Source organism: Gouania willdenowi, unplaced genomic scaffold, assembly GCF_900634775.1.
Source record: "Gouania willdenowi unplaced genomic scaffold, fGouWil2.1 scaffold_18_arrow_ctg1, whole genome shotgun sequence".
Lineage (NCBI taxonomy): Eukaryota > Metazoa > Chordata > Actinopteri > Blenniiformes > Gobiesocidae > Gouania > Gouania willdenowi.
In genome coordinates, this window is record NW_021144940.1 from 22,117 (window position 1) to 33,677 (window position 11,561).

Genomic DNA, 11,561 nt, shown 5'->3' on the forward strand with positions numbered 1-11,561 from the left:
TGCAGCAGGAGCTACAACAGTGACAGCACTAAAGACTCTCAGATAAGACTAAAGGAGGTCTAATATCATTTAAACCAGTTAGTAAACATTGACCAGCAGAGGTCAGCAGTGTCCAAGGTTTGTGACTAAAGTTATTTGTAATATTGTACATTTTAATGACTAATTCGGTGATATTCCTAAATCAAGTTGGTAAATACAGCTGGATTTGTAATATTGTAGATATAGTTATTTATTCAGATAAATTCCTGAATCAAGTATAAATTTATGTTACATGTTTAGTTATAATCTGATGTGATTGAGCTGATATTGTAAAGCTTTTTATTTAATTTTATTTTTTGCCAAATACAACACAAAAACAGAAAACTACAGAAAAAAATACCACAGATCATAGACAAAATTTACAAATCTTATACGTTATAATAGTCAGTGTGTGTGTGTGTGTGTGTGTGTGATATTAATAATGGTATTGTTTTATTAGAGGATGATGGGAGGAGACAATAACAAGTTAAACAAGTTAATAATAGTCAAATATGTGGGGTATAGAAACGATATATATATATATATATATATATATATATACAAAATAAAATTGAGAGAACAGAGGGGCAAAAAATAAAGCAAATGCATTAAAAAAAAAATAAATAAAATAAAAAAATAAAAAATACATATATATATAATTATATGAACCCAAAACTGGTCATTTGTAAAAATGGATTATCATCGCTATTGACATTCTTCCCCCAGCCCCTCACCCTATAATGTACACTAATAATAATAATAATAATAATAATTATTATAATAATAATAATAATAATAATAATAATAATAATAATAATAATATACAAAGAATTTGGAGAAAATAAACAAATGACAACATTATAAAAAATTCCTAAACTACAGAGGCAATCATAATAACCAGAATCAGGAGCAGATGACAGCGAGGGAGATTGTGGGATATGCAGTTGTGCCATAAAAGGAATCAAATAAAATGAATGGTTGGAAAAGTAGCAATATATGCACAAAAACAAAACAAAATAAAGAAAGAAAAATGCTAATGGATAAGGGAATAAAGGATCATAAGCAATAGATGTAAGGTACAGCTGAGAAGGATTAGGTGTGTAAGAAATCTATTAGCGAGAGCCATATGGAGGGTGGTTGAGTGGTGTTAAGAGGGGTGGGTGGTTTTTTTTCCAAAGCAATGTGATCTGACAGAAGGTTCTTCCAGTGGGTGATGTGGGACTTTTTAGATTTCCAGTTCATGAGGGTAGTTTTCTTGGCGATAGCGAAGGAAGTGAGGAGTATTTTATTATTGGCAGTGGCTATCCGTACGGGTGCCATATCAATATACCGACGTTCTATCTATACGCAGCGCCCCTATTTGGCCAGTTTAGGTCATGTGACTAAAACTAAACCTAAACCTAACTCTAACTCTAACCCAAACCCTAAAAATTGTTGCAATAATATAATAATAATATAAAAAGCCATAGGTAGCTGTCAATTACTGATTTTATTTTATTTTAAGAATAATTTCTGTAAATCGGACATTTGTGTGGTGAAAATCCATATCACTCAGCATAATTTGAAATACTACAATCTTAGTTTGTAGCTACAAAGTTAGTTTGTGGTTATGATAAGGTCAAATATTTGTCCATTTCCATTGTGTGTGCAGGAACTTCTGAGGAGATCTAAGATGACATCAGACATGAGTTTTCCAAACCCTGACGGCAGAGGCATCATGACTTTCTTCCCAACGTACGAGGAATTCAGCAACTTCAGCCGCTACATCGCCTACATAGAGTCCCAGGGGGCTCATAAGGCCGGCCTGGCTAAAGTGAGTGTTATCATTGGATGACAAAAGTCCTTTACTTCCTGTGTGCGTAAGTTTGTTTTAACACAATAAATTCTCTTTTTTCTAGATTGTTCCACCTAAAGAGTGGAAACCGAGAGGCTCGTACGACAACATCGATGACTTAGTCATACCGACACCCCTTAAGCAGGTGGTGTCGGGCAATGCGGGCGTGTTCTCACAGTATATCAAAAGGAAGAAGGCCATGACTGTGAGGGAGTTCCGGAAGATGGCCAACAGTGTTAAGTTAGTAACACGAGGAAAAAACCTATGTTGGATTAAACTTTCTTTATTTTAGGTTATTAATCTGTTGTTTCTGTAATGTTTTCTTAGATATCGTCCTCCAAAACATTCAGACTTTGAGGAACTAGAAAGGAAGTACTGGTCGAACGTGAACAAAAACTGCCCAATATATGGAGCAGATGTGAACGGGAGCTTATTCGAGCCGGTGAGTTTTCATTAAATTGATTAAATACATTCTGCGTAGGTCACTTCAACTGCCAGTCTTCGGCAGAGGTTTCTGCTGATTGCCTTTGATGGTTCCTTTTGAAGTTTCACTTGACTTCAAAGGAACCATCAAAGGCAATCAGCAGAACTCCTCTGACGAAGACTGGCAGCTGACAGTCGAAACATGTCGAAACATGTGCTCCGCGGGGCCGTCGCAGTCTGGGGGGTGCCGTGGGGGGGGTCTCCGGCTTTGCTGCTCCGGGGCCCACAGTGCCGCTTGCCCGTCTGCACCATCTACCATCTCGCGTGGCCCGCCACGCGGACGGGCCCGGCTCGCACCGGACAGTCCTCCTACATGTACACTTCACCTCACTCCCAGCTGGTCTGGCCCATTCACAATATGCACCACACACCCATCCCCACCCCTTGGGGGGCTGGATGGTGGGACTGGGGGTGGAGGGGGCCGCCACCTGTGTCACTATGTAGTGGCGTGGGGGCGGCACTCCCACCTCTAGTTACCCTACTAATCCCTCCAATTTTAATCACACCTCAACATGCCACCCCCCGGAGGGTGTACCCTCACTTACACCCTCCGGCCTATTACACCACATACACGTATATCCACAGAGGTAGGATGGGGAGCACCGCTCCCCTCCATCCCCCTTCTTTTAATTACACCCCATACATTCACTGAACACACACACTCACACAGGGGATAGGGAAGTGCCTCTCCATTGGGGAATGGAGAGGCACCATAACAGGGTGGTGGGTTGGCTCACATATTTGGGCCTCTCCGGTGGGGGCCTGGCCCCTCTGTTGGTGGCTGGGCCACTACATAGAGTGAAAATACATCAGGATGGTGTGGTCGGGCGTGGCGGTGGGTCTCGGGGGGGGCTTTGCTGGGGTCTCTCCTTGCGGGGTCTTTCCGGGCGGTGTCGGCCTGGTGGAGCGCGGGGACGCTTCCTCCCCTTGGGTGAGGCTTGGTGCTTGTTTCGTCGGCTGGTGGCCTTGGGGGCGGGCCCCGCGGTGTGCGGGCCTGGGGCGGCCTGCCTCGCCGGTTTGGGGGGTGGGTGTGCTGGGGGTGTGCTGGTGTCCTCACCGGGGTTGGGGCGGGGTTGCTAGGTGCCTCGGAGCGATGCTGTTTACTGGGGGGCGGCGCTAGCTGTTCCGGTGGTGGAGGTTGCTGTCGGCCGCCTGGTGGGTCTGTCCTGCCATCTGCGGACTGGTGGGTGGGTCCGGGGCATCTCTGGCTCGGGGCTGCGGTTCCGCACTTGATGTGTGCCTTTGGGGTGCCTCCGTCCCCGCGGTGGGGATCGCCGGTTGCTCGCGGGCCGGTGGGTGGCGCTGCTCCGTGGCTGGCGCTGCCCGGGGGGCGGCGGGCCCTGGGCTGCTGGCCTTGGGCTGTCCGGGGCTGTGCGGTCCTGCTGGGCTGTGGCCGGGTCCTGGGCGGGGGTGGGTGGTGCGTCCCGGGGGGCTTGGCCCGGGGACTTGCCCTTGGGGGGTCCTGGTCCCGGGGGGTGCTCCTGGGGCCCGGGGTGATTGGCTGGCTGGCCGGGCCGGTCCTGGCGGGGGTCTTTCGGGGCGGGTGCCGCGTGCCGCGCCCTTGCATACCTAATGGTACGGCCCCTGCTTGGGCAGTGCCCCGTGAGGCAGGGTGCTGGGGATGCACAAGGCGGTCTGGCTTGGCCCTTGGAGGGGGCCCTGGCTTTTTAAAAAAAAAAAAAAATAAATAAAAAAACTAAAGCCCGTGGCGCGGGCGACATCAACAATAGGTGATTTGGGGCGCCATGGGGGGCTAGGTTGGGGTGCCTGGGGGCCGACGGGGAGACTCCCGGCGGCCCCCTGGTGCCTTATGCGGCTTGGGGTGTGGTCGTCCTCCCTGGGCGGGCTGCTCCTGGTGCTGCGTTCATTCCGGGTCCCTCTGGCCTGGGGTCGGGTCCCTGCTGGCTCTGGGCCCGACGGCGGGTGCCCGCCGGCTGCCCGTTCGGCGTGGCTCTGGTCGTCTGCTGGGCGTGGGCTTTGGCTCCTCCGCTGGGGTCTCGGGCGGGGAGCTCTCTGGGCCCTCCCCTCGGGGGGTTGGGCGCGGGGGTGTGGGGGGGGGGGGGGGGGGGGGTGGGGTGGGGTGGGGGTCTGGGGGTTGTGGGTTGGATTGGTGGCGTGGTGCGCTGGGTCCTTGGCTCCTTGGGGCTTTCTCGGGTGTGTATGGGGGGGGCGATGTTGCCTCTCGGTTTTGGGATCTTGGGGCGTTTGGGGGGCTGCTTGGCCGTGTGGTGGTCGCCGGGGGCCCCCGGGTTGCCCGCTCTTGCTGCTGGCCTGGCTGCTTCCGGGGCCCGGGGGCGGCTCGTGGGTTTGCAGTGGCGGTTCTTGGAAATACATTTGTCATGGATGCACTGGCCTTGGGCTGTGGGATAACACTCATACTGGCTCAACCACAGACACGTTGTTCCCAATACCTGTTCTATGGAATTTTCCACTCACTTCTTCCTCTGCTCACAGCCACCACCATTATTCCTAAGCCGCACACTGGTTCACCAAACTGGCTTGATAACGCAACAACAAGCACAATATACAACAACCACAATTTCACAGCGCATCACTTGAAATCTATCGACTACTCCCCACCCATTCCATTTCCTATCTTGTAGTCCTCTTCCCTGTTAACTTCCCCACCCCTCTCCAACCCCTCACCTTGGTGTAACACTGCCCTCGCTTGTGTTACCCCTCCCTTTAATAAAGTATTTCTTACCCTTCCTAGGGAGGGCTGGTGATGGTCACAATTATGCAATGAAATAAATAAATTTATTTAATTGCAATAACAAAATATGCATTGCTGTTAAAAGATTGCACTTCTTGTAGTGTTTAACCTTCGACAGAATGTGCAGACAAAAAAAAAAAAAAAAAAAAAAAAAAAAAAAAAAAGAAACATGTCGGGAGATAAAAAATTTCTGAAAAACCTTGTTTGAATAAATAAACAAAACCTCAACTTATGCTGTTCAAAAGGAAGACAAAATGAATCTCGCTGGAACTATGTGTTGGTGAACTTTTGTGTTTAATGCATCTCTTTGTGTTTTCCCCTTAAAGAATGTGAAAGACTTTAATATTGGCAACCTCGGCACCATCTGGACACACTGGAGCAGGACAGCGGCATCAACATAGAGGGCGTTAACACACCTTACTTGTATTTTTGGGAGTTGGAAAACCACTTTTCCCTGGCACACAGAGGACATGGACCTCTACAAGCATCAACTACCTTCACTTTGGAGAGCCCAAATCATGGTGAGGATGAACGACAACTCATTGTCATGATCAAACATATAAATGTATTACTTACTGCATCGATAAATGACTAAACTGTGTGTGTGTGTGTGTAGGTACGCTGTGTCTTCAGAGCACGGGAAAAGCCTGGAACATCTGGCCAAAGGTAAGAGATCGATATATGACAAATTATTTTATATACATTTTTAGAATTGCTGTTAAAAATCACTGTTGCCACCTTATGTCATATTTAATTTGAGTCTCAACCACAAATAGACAAGTGGTGACCAACATGTGGCTCTCACACTGATTTCGTGTGGCCCCCTAAAATGAATAAAAGCACAAATGCCTCAAGAACACACAAAATACCGGAAAATACACAACATTTGAACCAAAAGTACACAAAATGACTCCAAAAACACACAAAAAGACAACAAAAACTAACTAAAGGGCAACAAAAACTCAGAAACTACAAAAATGACAGAAAAACATGTGTAATGACAATAAAACACACACAAAATAAATGTACAAAATGACAGAAAAAATACCATAACAACAAAAATACAGAATAACTCCGAAAACACAAAACTCACAAAACAAAAATTCACAAAACTAAAAAACAACAAAAACACACCAAAGTACAAAAATTCCTAAAACTAAACTTTGTGATTTCTGTGTGACTTTTAGACTTTTTTCCTGAAAGCGCCAAAAACTGTGAGGCGTTTTTAAGGCACAAGATGGCGCTCATCTCACCTTCAATCTTGGAGAAACACGGCATTCCTTTTGAAAAGGTAAGCAGAGTTTTTCTTTTTCAAGCATTCATCCAAACAAGGACAATGATTTAAATGCTGTAACTGATTTCCTTTGTTTACTCTTTGAAGATTACACAAAACGCTGGTGAATTCATGATAACGTTCCCTTATGCGTACCACGCTGGTTTTAATCACGGTTTCAACTGTGCCGAGGCCACCAACTTTGCCTCGGAACGATGGATCGAGTACGGAAAACAAGCCGTCATGGTGAGGAATAATGTTTATAAGCTCGTATAATTGTTAAGCAAATAAAAGCTGAACAACTCTGTGCTTCGTCGTTGGCAGTGCTCGTGCCGGGAAGACATGGTGAAGTTTTCTATGGACGTGTTTGTGCGTAAATATCAGCCTGACCGTTACGCTCAGTGGTTGGAAGGGAGAGACGTGGTGCCCATCGACCATTCCCAGCCCACCCCAGAGGCTGAGGAGTTCTTCGATGACAACGGCTACTCCAAGGACAGCTGTGGGAAATGGAAAAAGTAGGTGGAAAATGTCTTTGTGTGAGGGTGCACATGGTGTTCTGCATTTTTTGGGCTATAAGTCGCACTGGAGTATAAGTGGCATCAGTCTACAAGATGCGCCATGAAAGAGGATAAGAAAACACACATATATACAGTGACGTGCCGTGACCACTAGGGTTGGGTAGACACGTTGCAAATCAAGACCACAATGGCAATTTCATATGTTTCTGCTGGCAAGTGTTAATCTAACAAAATCAACATCATAAAACACCATTAAAGAAACATAAACAATTATTTAATATAGCCTCCATACTCTCCCAACAAGATACATCTCATGACACGACAGCGCATCCGTTGTTTGTGTTGGAAACACGGTGAAAAAAAAAAAAATATATATATATCAACCATCCTGTTTTCTATCATCTGAATCATTTAAAGTGTAAAATTAATAACGGTAGTTGACTTCATTCGTCCAATTTAGAATGTTTGGTTTAGCATTTTTGTAATTAGCCATACATCGAGTTAAAAATATCAGAGCACAGGGACAGCTTTTGTCAAAACATCTTAAGTTTGACTTTGGACAGATAACAAATGAAATGATGTTGTTATTGTGACCCCTTTTTATTCTATTATATCATTATACTACTTCAGCCACCAGAGCGTGTCAGCACACTGTTTGTGCACCTTTGTACATCTCAAAGGTTTTACGCCACATTTGGAAAAACAGTAGAGGATCCTTTAAAGTTGATAATGTATTCATAATAAATGTTCCCCCCACATCCATTTCAGGACTAAACGGAGGATTGAGACCAAGAGACCCAGAGTGTGTCTGAAGTACCAGAAAAGGAAGAGGAGAATAAGGTTCCTCACAAATCTCCAAGAACTACCACGAAGGATGGCAGAAGTAATACAGGTATCAGTGATGCTAAACATGCTAAAGTATTAGAAAAACTTACACTGACAGGAAGTATGATTGGGTGATTTGTTTCTCAGGTTGGCCAAAGTTGATTCTGGTGGATATTTTTCACCCAAGGCTTCGGTGACAGAGGCCGAGCTCCCACCATCCAGTCCCAGGCTGAGCCCTCCAACACAGGTAAGACTGTGCAATTAATCGAAATTCGATTTTGATTATTACACTCATGGTTACAAAACAACATAATAGAGAAAAAAGTATTATTTGAGAAAATAATATTAATAATAATAATAATAATATATTTTTTAATTAAAATGTTTTATTATACATGTGTTTTATTTGTATAAAACAAATTTCCACGATTTAGGATATCTACAAAATAAAGCTTGGCACACACAAGAAAAAATGATTATTAATACAAATTTGTTTAATGCTGGGGTTCTCAACTGGTCTCAACCTGGGACCTATACATTTTGCCACGGTCATTAAATCACGACCCATTTTTTTTTAGAATTCAACCAAATTTAGTTTTTCAAAAATACCTATTGACAACACATATATAATCCTTTTTATTTTTCTTTTTCTTTTTTTTTTTATTCTATATATTTCACAAAAAAGTTTGAAAACCACTGGTCTAACTTGTCCTGACTGTGTTCCTCCAATAGATAGAAGAAGAACAATCCTACTGCAAGCCGAAGAAGCAGAAGCTGCAGCAGGCGGAGCCTCGTAATCACTAGCTCATCAAAGACGAGCCCAGTGATGATGCTGCGTCATCGCCATTAATGGAGTTTGAGATTCTTGCCAGTTGAAGCAGCAAAAAATAAATCATATATACATATAGAATGTCTCCAGTTTTGCTTCACATATCAATAATGAAAACAAATGCACCAATCTAACTTTTATTATTATTATTATTATTATTTGTATTTCTAATTTCTGTAACATAAGTTTTAAAAGCTGTATAGACCCTTGTGACTGACGTCACGGCACATTGACCCAGCGCCATCTTGGAAGATGACGGCTATTCTGTCCTGGCTGACAGATAGTGAACAAATTTGAGAGACCCAGTAGATTGACTCAAGTTGCTTTACTGAATCTTCCCGTACTTTTTTTTTTAAAACTGCAACACAATGAAATTAACACAATGTTACAAATTGAAATTAAATATATGCAACAACACTGGTCACACTTTCGTTCTTCCTTTCCAGGTTATAAATCAAGTAAGTACATCACACTGTTAAATAAGGCAAACACATCTTTTTTACAGTATGTTTCCACAGGTAAATAACAGCATAAACACAGTAAACAGCAATACTGGTTCACACATAAACATAACATATAACACAAACAAGGTCTGACAATTAACTGAATTAGTCATAGCAGATAAACTAGCTTCTTGCTTAGCTTCACGATTAGCGTTAGCATAGTTAGCACGGTTTTTGTGACTTAAAATAAATGTCTCAAACACTATCTTAAAGATCACAGTGCCACAAAACAACTAAATAATAAATTGCATTCATACTCACTGTTAGTTCAACTCCAAGACTCAGACAACAACACTCTGTGGCAGAGCACTTGTAGCTTATGCATGAACAAAGAAAGTGCCTGGTCCTTTACACCGCAGTAACTCTAAAACACCACCAGGGGGACTTAACCCTTTCAATCCCTGACAGGAGTCAGAACAACGGCCCTATACAGATGCACCTGCGTGGGTGTGTTTACTTGAATAGTAGTGTTGTTTTTTGACTTATTAAAAGCAGCCCATGTGCTTAACGAAGGTTGTAGGTCGTCTCCGTTTGGCCTCAATATGTCGGATTATGTTGACACTAGAAGCTGAGAGAAGTCGGTACCAGGAGAAACTGGGTCTGATCAGCGGGAACGACCCCTACAACGTTCCTGATGACAAATGGAATGAAGATGTCTCTTATTTCCAGGGAGTGACTTAACCTGACATTGTGAACTACCTTTACAGAAGTCTATAATATTTCTTGGATATTCATTAATGGTGTTTAGTCAAAAAGTTTAGCTTGTTTAGGGGAAGGATTAGGATGCACTCAGTAATCCATCTAACTGTGCTTTTCATGCTGTTATGATAAGTAGCAAAACCAGTGACTCCTAAAATGAGAATTTGAATAAAAAATTAATTATAAAATATATATTGATATAGGCGATAATATAATATAAATAGAAGACTCTATATCTCTTGAATCTCGATGTATCGCCCAGCTCTAACACACACACACACACACACACACACACACACCACACACACACACCACACACACACACACACACACACACACACACACACACTACTGGTCAAAATAGAACAACACACTTTTTCCAGCAAAGCAATGATGGAATCACCAGAAACTCACAGTGCGGGCCTCCACCTGTCAGTGGATCACCAACTTCCTGACTGACAGGAAGCTGCAAGTAATGCTGGGAAGCATCACATCTAGCACCCGGTCACTCAGCACTGGCGCCCCTCAGGGTGTGTTCTCTCCCCCTTCTATTCTCCCCTACACCAATGACTGCACCTCAGGGGACCCCTCTGTGAAACTTCTGAAGTTTGCAGACGACATCACCGTCATCGGTCTCATCAGGGACGGGGACGAGTCTGCCTTCAGACGGGAGGTGGAGCAGCTGGCTCTCTGGTGCAGTCAGAACCATCTGGAGCTGAACCCGCTCAAGACTGTGGAGATGCAAGTGGACTTCAGAAGAACCCCCCCCCCCTTACCATTCTGAATAGGAAAGTGGCTACCATGGACTCCTTCAGGTTCCTGGGATCCACAATCTCACAGGACCTGAAGTGGACCTCCCACATAGACACAACCAGAAAAAAGACACAGCAGAGGATGTACTTCCTGCATCAGCTGAGGAAGTTCAACCTGCCCCAGGAGCTGCTGATGTTCTACACCTCCATCATTCAGTCTGTTCTGTGCACCTCCATCACTGTCTGGTTTGGATCTACAACCAAGCTAGACAAACACCAACTACAACAGATAATTAGGACTGCAGAAAAGATCATTGGTGTTGATCTGCCCTCAATCCAAGACTTATACCTGTCCAGGGTCAATAAACGGGCAGGTAGCATCACTGCAGACCTCTCACACCCTGCACACAATCTGTTTAAACTCCTCCCCTCCGGCAGACGCTACAGATCACTGTACGCCAAAACAACCCGCCATAAAAACAGTTTCTTCCCCCAGGCTGTCACTCTGATCAACACTTAACAGTCATAGAGTGTCAGACCTGTTTCTGTTACTGTGAAATAACCATGGAACTAAACATAAAAACCCTGGATCAGCCTGTCACTGAGAATGTTCATGGACATAGTTTTTCATTTAAATGTTCACCTGCACTATTCATCAATGCACTACTGCACTATTATCTTATTATTATATTGTATTATTATTTTTCTTTTCTTTTCTTTTTTTAAATAATAATAATAATAATAATAATAATAATAATTATTATTATTATTATTATCTTGTTATTTTATTTAGTTCTGCACATATTTGTCTAAATACTGTTTATATTTATTTTTTTATTTTTTTTCCAGTTGTTTGTTATTATTTAATGTTTACACTATTAGACAGCGCACAGTTCACCAAGTCAAATTCCTCGTGTGTATAACATACATTACTTGGTCAATAAAGTTGTTTCTGATTCTGATTCTGATTCTGATGAACAAAACTGTTCAGCTGATGCTCATGAGGGTCTGGTACCACAATGTGTTCCAACACTGCTTTTATGCAGACAGAGGTGGTTGGAAGTAACCAAGAAAAATTGGAACACTTGTAGGAATGAGTAGCACCAGCTTTCAA

At 43.5% G+C, this 11,561-nt stretch overlaps 1 pseudogene; it reads left to right on the forward strand.

Annotated features, from left to right (window-relative positions):
• Positions 1 to 9,677, forward strand: LOC114458824 (lysine-specific demethylase 4A-like; annotated as a pseudogene).
• Positions 9,678 to 11,561: the final 1,884 nt, after the last annotated feature.